Source organism: Triticum aestivum, chromosome 7B (genome assembly GCF_018294505.1).
Source record: "Triticum aestivum cultivar Chinese Spring chromosome 7B, IWGSC CS RefSeq v2.1, whole genome shotgun sequence".
Taxonomy (NCBI): Eukaryota; Viridiplantae; Streptophyta; class Magnoliopsida; order Poales; family Poaceae; genus Triticum; species Triticum aestivum.
The window spans coordinates 646,683,252-646,690,864 of record NC_057813.1 but is presented as its reverse complement, the minus strand read 5'-3'; positions in this window follow the sequence as shown (position 1 = coordinate 646,690,864).

Sequence of the window (7,613 nt, the reverse complement as noted above, 5' to 3'; positions counted from 1 at the left end):
TCCCCAGTGAACCTTATCCTTTGAGCTCGTTTTCTTCCCCCATTGTTGACCCTCTTTGATCTTGCTAACTCTCAGTCCCTCCTATGATTCTTGCTAGTTCTTGAGGGAAAAGAGAGAGATCTAGATCCACGTTTCCACCAATCACTTTCTCCTCTAAGTGAGGGGAACCCCTTGGATCTAGATCTTGAAGTTCTTCGTGTTCTTCTTTCGTTCTTCCTCTCATTTTCCTCCCTAGCATTAGTTGCTTTGGTGGGATTTCGGAGAGAAGGATTTGGGCACTCCGTGTGCCCTTGCCATTGCATTTGGTGCATCGGTTTGAGTTTTCCACGTGATACGTGGAATTTACAAGTTGAGAAGCTTATTACTCTTGGGTGCTTGGTGCCGTTGAGCTTGTTCCTCTTGGGTGGTTGGGCGCCCTAGACGGTTGGTGGTGTTCGGAGCTCAATCATTGTGGTGTAAAGCTCTGGGCAAGCGTTGGGGTCTCCAATTAGGTTGTGGAGATCGCCCCGAGCAATTTGACGGGTATCGGTGACCGCCCCCAAGGGTTGCCAAAGTGTACGGGTTCGGTGACCGCCCCCAAGGGTTGCCATTTGTACGGGTTCGGTGACCGCCCTCAAGGGTCCCTGTCGGTGTCAAAACCGGCGGATCTTGGGTAGGGGGTCCCGAACTGTGCATCTAGGCGGATGGTAACATGAGACAAGGGACACGATGTTTTTACCCAGGTTCAGGCCCTCTCGATGGAGGTAAAACCCTACTCCTGCTTGATTAATATTGATCATATGGGTAGTACAAGAGTGGATCTACCACGAGATCAGAGAGGCTAAACCCTAGAAGCTAGCCTATGGTATGATTGTTGGTCGTCCTACGGACTAAAACCCTCCGGTTTATATAGGCACCGAAGAGGGTTAGGGTTACATAGAGTCGGTTACAATGGTAGGAGATCTACATATCCGTATCGCCAAGCTTGCCTTCCACACCAAGGAAAGTCCCATCCGGACACGGGACGCAATCTTCAATCTTGTATCTTCATAGTCCAGGAGTCCGGCCAAAGGTGATAGTTTGGCTATCCGGACACCCCCTAATCCAGGACTCCCTCAGTAGCCCCTGAACCAGGCTTCAATGACGACGAGTCCGGCGCGCATATTTTCTTCGGCATTGCAAGGCGGGTTGCTCCTCCGAATACTTCATAGAAGATTTTGAACACAAGGATAGTGTCCGGCTCTACAAAATAAGTTCCACATACCACCATAGAGAGAATGATATTCACACAAATTCCATCTGCTGACGTATTCCGTGGCATGACATCACACCGCGGCCAAGCCTTTATTCGAATCGTTTTTACTGTCCCACCTCAGCGCGTTTAGCGAGGCGGTTTCCTTGGCACGTCTTGTCAAAGCAGAGATCGTGTCCCCTTATTCTGGGATTCTCATCAATACGGGCGTGGGTAACCCAACTGCACCATTGATTACGGCGCTTGGGAGATAAGCGAGTTTTACCAGGCTGGTGGGGACGCATAGCTTCGTCCGCCCATATAAGGGGATAAGGATCCACTCTTTCCATTTACGCCTTCTTCCTCCTTTGCTTATCCATCTCCGCGCACTCGAGCTCCAGCGCCCAAGTCCGCACATCCCACCTCAACCTTCTCCGGTCATGTCAGGAGTGAGAGGCAAGTGGATGGCCTCCTCCGTCACGGAGGGGCACATCAAAAAGTTGAGGAAAGCCGGATACCTGCACAACGACATTGCGCACCGGCTTCCAGACGAGGGGCAACTTGTCCCCACCCCCAGGCCCCATGAGAGGGTGGTGTTCCTCCCCCATTTCCTCCGCAGACTGGGCTTCCCACTCCACCCATTTGTCCGGGGGCTCATGTTCTACTATGACCTGGATTTCCATGATCTGGCCCCGAACTTCATCCTCAACATCTCGGCGTTTATCATCGTGTGCGAGGCCTTCCTCCGCATCAAGCCCCACTTTGGCTTATGGCTGAAGACCTTTAATGTCAAGCCGAAGGTGGTGGGCAGCCAGCAGGCGAAGTGCGGAGGCGCCATGGTGGGCAAGATGCCCAACTTTATATGGCTCGAGGGCTCCTTTGTGGAAACCATCAAAGGGTGGCAATTGGGGTGGTTTTACATCACCGAGCCACGTGACCTTGAATGGGCAGCGGCCCTCGAATTCCGATCTGGCATCCCCACACGGCTCACCTCCTGGAAAGAGAAGGGCCTATCATGGGGTAATTCGGAAGAGGTAACCGGCCTCCAAACCTGTGTCCAAAACCTGATGGACAAGAAGGTTAAACTCGTCAACGTAGTCCAGGGCATGCTCATCCGCCGGATCCTCCCGTGCCAACAACGGGCCTTCAACCTGTGGGAGTTTGATCTGGCACAACACCGAACCTTGAGCAGGCTCTTCGACACTACGTACGAAGATGCCTGGAAGGTGCTGTTCAAGGGCGCCGAGGCTCCCATATCCGCTACCGAAGATCGTGGATTCAGCTCACAGCGTCAAGCCAGCGATGTAAGCTATTTTACCCCTTTACAGGACACTTGTTTTTCATAGTTTGACTTATGCGGGATCTAAACTCCCTTACCTTTGACAGGCCTGGCAGAAGGCATCCGGGCAGGTTGACTGTCCGGCTCCCTTGCCAGAAGACCCAGCGGACGCCCGATTGACGGGGCTGCTGGTTCCGGCACCTCACGTGGTGCCGGAGAAGAAGGCCACGGGAACTCGAAAGAGTTCCCGGTGCCAGGTGTTATCGGACTCATCGTCCGATGACTCTGAGGTGGACTTCACGGGAGGAGGAAAAAGAGGCCTCTCCCCCAGCGGGGGGAGAGAAGAAAAGGAAGGCCGCCCCAACTAGGGAGGCCGGAGGGTCCAAGAAGGGAAGGACCCTTCCTCCGGACTACTCCACCAACGCCGACGACGGCGAAGAGGAGTGGCCACCGAGGGATAAGCCCCCGGCGACATCGTAAGTATCCGGATACCAGAATAACTCATGGCGTTTCGTTTGTCGTATAGAGTCTCCTAACGCCGAATACAACCCTGCAGCCCGCCCAAGGACGGGCTTGACACTTCAACGAGTGGCTCCCTGGCTCCGTCGGACGTGAATAACACTTCACTTCCGGCCGCCTCCTTTCCTCGCGCTGCGGATGACGCCGAGGTGGGGCCCCAAAAGGGGCCCAGCCAGGAGGAGGAGGTCCCAGAGGCGCCGCAAGGCAACCTCCCAGACTCTGGGCATAAGGGGGATCAAACCCCAAAGGTCTCTAAGTCAGGCCCTGGGCCGGACTCCGTACCGGAACCTTCAGTGGTTCCGAAGTCCGACAGGCGACCCCTTCGTAAGAAGGGCGAGACTGCGACACCGGTGGCCTCTGTACAACCGAAGGCACCGGATAGTTTGCTGGAGGCGCTTAATGGCGCCTCCATCGACGAGGAGCACCGCACTGTTATGAGTGTGGTGATCCAAAAAGTTCAGTCGCCAAGAGCGGGCTGACTGAAGCATGTGCCAGCCTTCTAACAGGCTTTGAGGTATGTATTTAAGATATGTAAAAATATTACCGCATAGACAGTAGCCCCTGATGCTCAGTTTGGTGTTCGGAAAGAAAAACCGAACTGACGATCTAAAAAGATGTACGCAGGAGTCTAACATAAGCATGTCAATATGGGGAATGCAGGCTGCACTGCTGACCTCTGCCGCACTGACTGCGAAGGTTAATGCATTGAAGCAGAGCCTCGAGCGGTCCGAGAACGAGCTCGGCCTTGCCAAAAAGCAGCTCGAGGACAAGGAAGGTAAGTAATACCTTATGGAAGTATATAAAAGATGTGGTTGCAAAAAATAGCAGGAATAACATGAGAATTGCAGGGGCCACGAATGGGGTGGCGACCCTGAAGGAAGCGGTGTCCAAGGCCGAAAGCAATGCGGCCGTGGAGCGCACCGAGCGAGAGAAGCAGGAGGCGCGGGTGGCGGAGGTGCGGCAAGACTCCAGGCTCTCGTGGAAAAACACGAGAGTTTGGAGCGTGACTCAAAGACTCGAGAGTCCGAGCTCGCCTCGGCTCTTGAGAGCGCCAAAGCCGCCAAGGCCGAAGCCCAAAAAGCCCTCCAGGAAATTGAGGCAATGAAGAAGATAGCGGCGGGTAAGGCATTCTCCATGCAGAGCAAGCACGTGAAAGTGAATTATTTGTTACTTACCCGAATCCGGAGCTCTCCTGGAGCATTAGCAGATCAACCCCGTAGTGTGTCCGACGCTGCCGCATTCTACCGGGCCGAGGAGGGGAGCTCGACGGAGAAGGTGTTCTGGTCTCAGTATGCTGAGGCCGGACACCCGGTGCCCTCGAGCGACCAGCTGAAGCAGCTGGTCGAGCTCCATAAGGTGGCCGAACATGCCATGAAGGGCCTCGTACTTCGGCTGTGGCCTAAGGAATCCATGCTTGGGAGCTACTTCGGGCTGGTGAGGCGGCTGGTGGATGCCTGTCCATGGATTGAAGTCGTCAAGCGCTCCGTCTGTATCAAAGGTGCCCGTAGGGCCCTTGCCCGTGCTAAAGTGCACTGGGGCAAGATGGAAGCTGAGAAGCTTGTGACGGACGCTCCACCGCCAGGCAAGGAGTATCGCACATCCGAGATGTATTATACGGGCGTCCTGAAGGGTGCCCTCCTTATAGCGGGTGAATGCTCCAAAGATGTAATTTTTGAGTAAACTCGCATTTGTTATCTTGTACGCTTGAAAACTTGTTCATATGCGCTAAGCAATGCTTGTGAATTTAAAATATTACCTTCTGTGCGGCCGTTTATTAAATTTGAGAGATGGTGAGTCGTCGGCTTCTGCCCCCATGCCGCGAGTGCTGGGGTGTTCGGGATAAACTTGAGCGCTCTTGTTCCCATTCTTGGGTCCTTCGAGGGAGGCGCTCAATGCAACGAACAAGGCAACCGGACTATAATGCTTGAACACTCTCACTTAGCCATAGAATTCTATAATTTTAAATTTTGGCGAAGCCCCTAGTATTCGGAAGACCAATTTCGGGGCGCTATCCACGCCTGGGCCGGACAAAGCCGATTGCTGGCTCTAAGCGGCATAAGTCTTTAGGGACTCGAAGAACCTCTCGAACAGCGACCGACTCTCGCCCTATCATGACGGTCAGTTTTAGCTTTCTCCACTGAGGTGCTCAACCCAGCTCAACCGGGGCACAATCGCAGTGGTTCTCCCAGCGCTACCTTAGCCGATATAACGGAACGTAAGGTACCAAAACATGGGAGCCGGGCAAACCCAACTATTGACCCAAGACATGATTCAGAGCCGATGCATATAATGCTATAAGTTCGGGTGCCGCACTTGTGAAAGTGTTCGGACTTATCACACCATATTTTGGGGTACTTAAGCCCCTGGTGTATTTGGCCATACCAAAGCATACAGATGCAATATGTCATAAGTGAACATATATAGATAAGAAAGAAGAATGCAATAATAGGCAAAAGCTGTGCATTGTTCATTAAAAAAGCTGCAGTAAAAGCAGAACGATACAAATAGTGCGATAAGAAAGAGAGGGACTATGTGCCATGTCCCCCTCCAGGAGCGAGCTGCGGGATGATATGCAAAACAAGTATACTGCTTGTTATAGAGACCACCTGGACATTCGATGTAGCTTTCTGCTTCCCTGGCTGTTGCATCGTGTGTTCGGCGATTCTACTGCCGGGCATGGCTTCTTGATAAAGGAGTCCTAAAAGTAAGAAAAAAAGAATTACACAATCGGGAGCCCCTGGTGCGGTTGAGCCGCATTCTGGGCCTGCCGTGGTCGTGCCCCTTCCCCTATGCCCATGGTATTTCCAGAGCGTAATTATGTATGCGTAGTACTGGTTTCGCAATGTCGCGAGGGCTGGGGTTGGGGCCACATTGCTACACGTGCTCAGAACGTGCCGGGTGGTCCTGTTGTAGGTTACTCCGGGCGCGCTTGGCGGTGTCCGGACATTTAATAGCCGGACTCGATAATTGCCTTAAGAGGCTGCTTTGTACTTCCGTCGCGAGAGCCGCTGTGTGCTCCTCCGTTCGGAGAGAGCGTTCAGTGTTTCCTTTGACCGTAATGACTCCTCGAGGGCCTGGCATCTTGAGCTTGAGATATGCGTAGTGCGGCACTACATTGAACTTTGCAAATGCGGTTCGTTCGAGCAGTGCGTGATATCCACTGCGGAACGGGCTTATGTCGAAGATTAACTCCTCGCTTCATAAGTTATCCGGGGATCCGAAGACCACTTCAAGTGTAACTGAGCCTGTACAATTGGCCTCTACACCTGGTATGACGCCTTTAAAGGTTGTCTTTGTGGGTTTAATCCTTGAGGGGTCTATGCCCATTTTGCACACTGTATCCTGATAAAGCAGGTTCAGGCTTCTGCCGCCGTCCATCAGGACTCGAGTGAGGTGAAATCCGTCAACGATTGGGTCTAGAACCAATGCGGCGAATCCGCCGTGCCGGATGCTAGTGGGGTGGTCCCTTCGATCAAAAGTGATCGGGCAAGAGGACCACGGGTTGAACTTTGGGGCGACTGGCTCCATCGCATATACGTCCCTTAGTGCCCGCTTCCGCTCCCTTTTGGGTATGTGGGTTGCGTATATCATGTTCACTGTCCGCACTTGTAGGGGGAAGCCCTTCTGTCCTCTATTGTTCGGCGGCCGGGGTTCCTCCTCGTTTTCGCTATGCAGCCCCTTGTAATTGTTTTCGGCATGTAACTTGCCTGCCTGCTTGAACACCCAACAATCCCTATTGGCGTGGTTGGCTGGTTTTTGGGGGTGCCGTGTATCTGGCATGAGCGATCGAGTATTCGGTCCAAATTGGACGGGCCCGGAGTATTTCTTTTGAATGGCTTTTTCCGCTGACCGGGTTTAGAGCCTCTGAATCCGGCATTGACTGCCGTATCTTCAGCATTATCGCCGTTAATGCGGCGCTTGTGCTTGTTGCGACACGACCTGCCATTGCTGTCCTTGGTATCCGAATTACCAGGGCTCTTGGTCATGTTGTTACTACGAGCTAGCCAGCTGTCTTCTCCCGCGCAAAAGCGGGTCATGAGTGTTGTGAGGGCTGCCATGGATTTCGGCTTTTCCTATCCTAGGTGCCGGGCAAGCCACTCGTCACAGATGTTATGTTTGAAGGCTGCAAGGGCCTCTGCATCCCGACAGTCGACGATTTGATTTTTCTTGGTTTGGAACCGTGTCCAGAATTGTCTGGCCGATTCCTCTGGCTGCTGAATTATGTGGCTTAGGTCATCGGCGTCTGGTGGTCGCCCATAGGTGCCCTGGAAATTGTCGAGGAATGCGGCTTCCAGGTCTTCCCAACAACCAATTGACTCTGCTGGCAAGCTGTTAAGCCAATGCCAAGCTGGTCCTTTAAGCTTGAGTGGGAGGTATTTGATGGCGTGTAGATCATCACCGCGGGCCATGTGGATATGAAGGAGATAGTCCTCGATCCAGACCGCATGATCTGTTGTGCCATCGTATGATTCAATGTTTACGGGTTTGAAACCCTCAGGGATTTGATGATCCATCACTTCGTCTGTGAAGCATAGTGGGTGTGCGGGGCCTCTGTATTGGGCTATATCACAATGTAGCTCAAATGAGCTTTGTCTATTGTGTTCG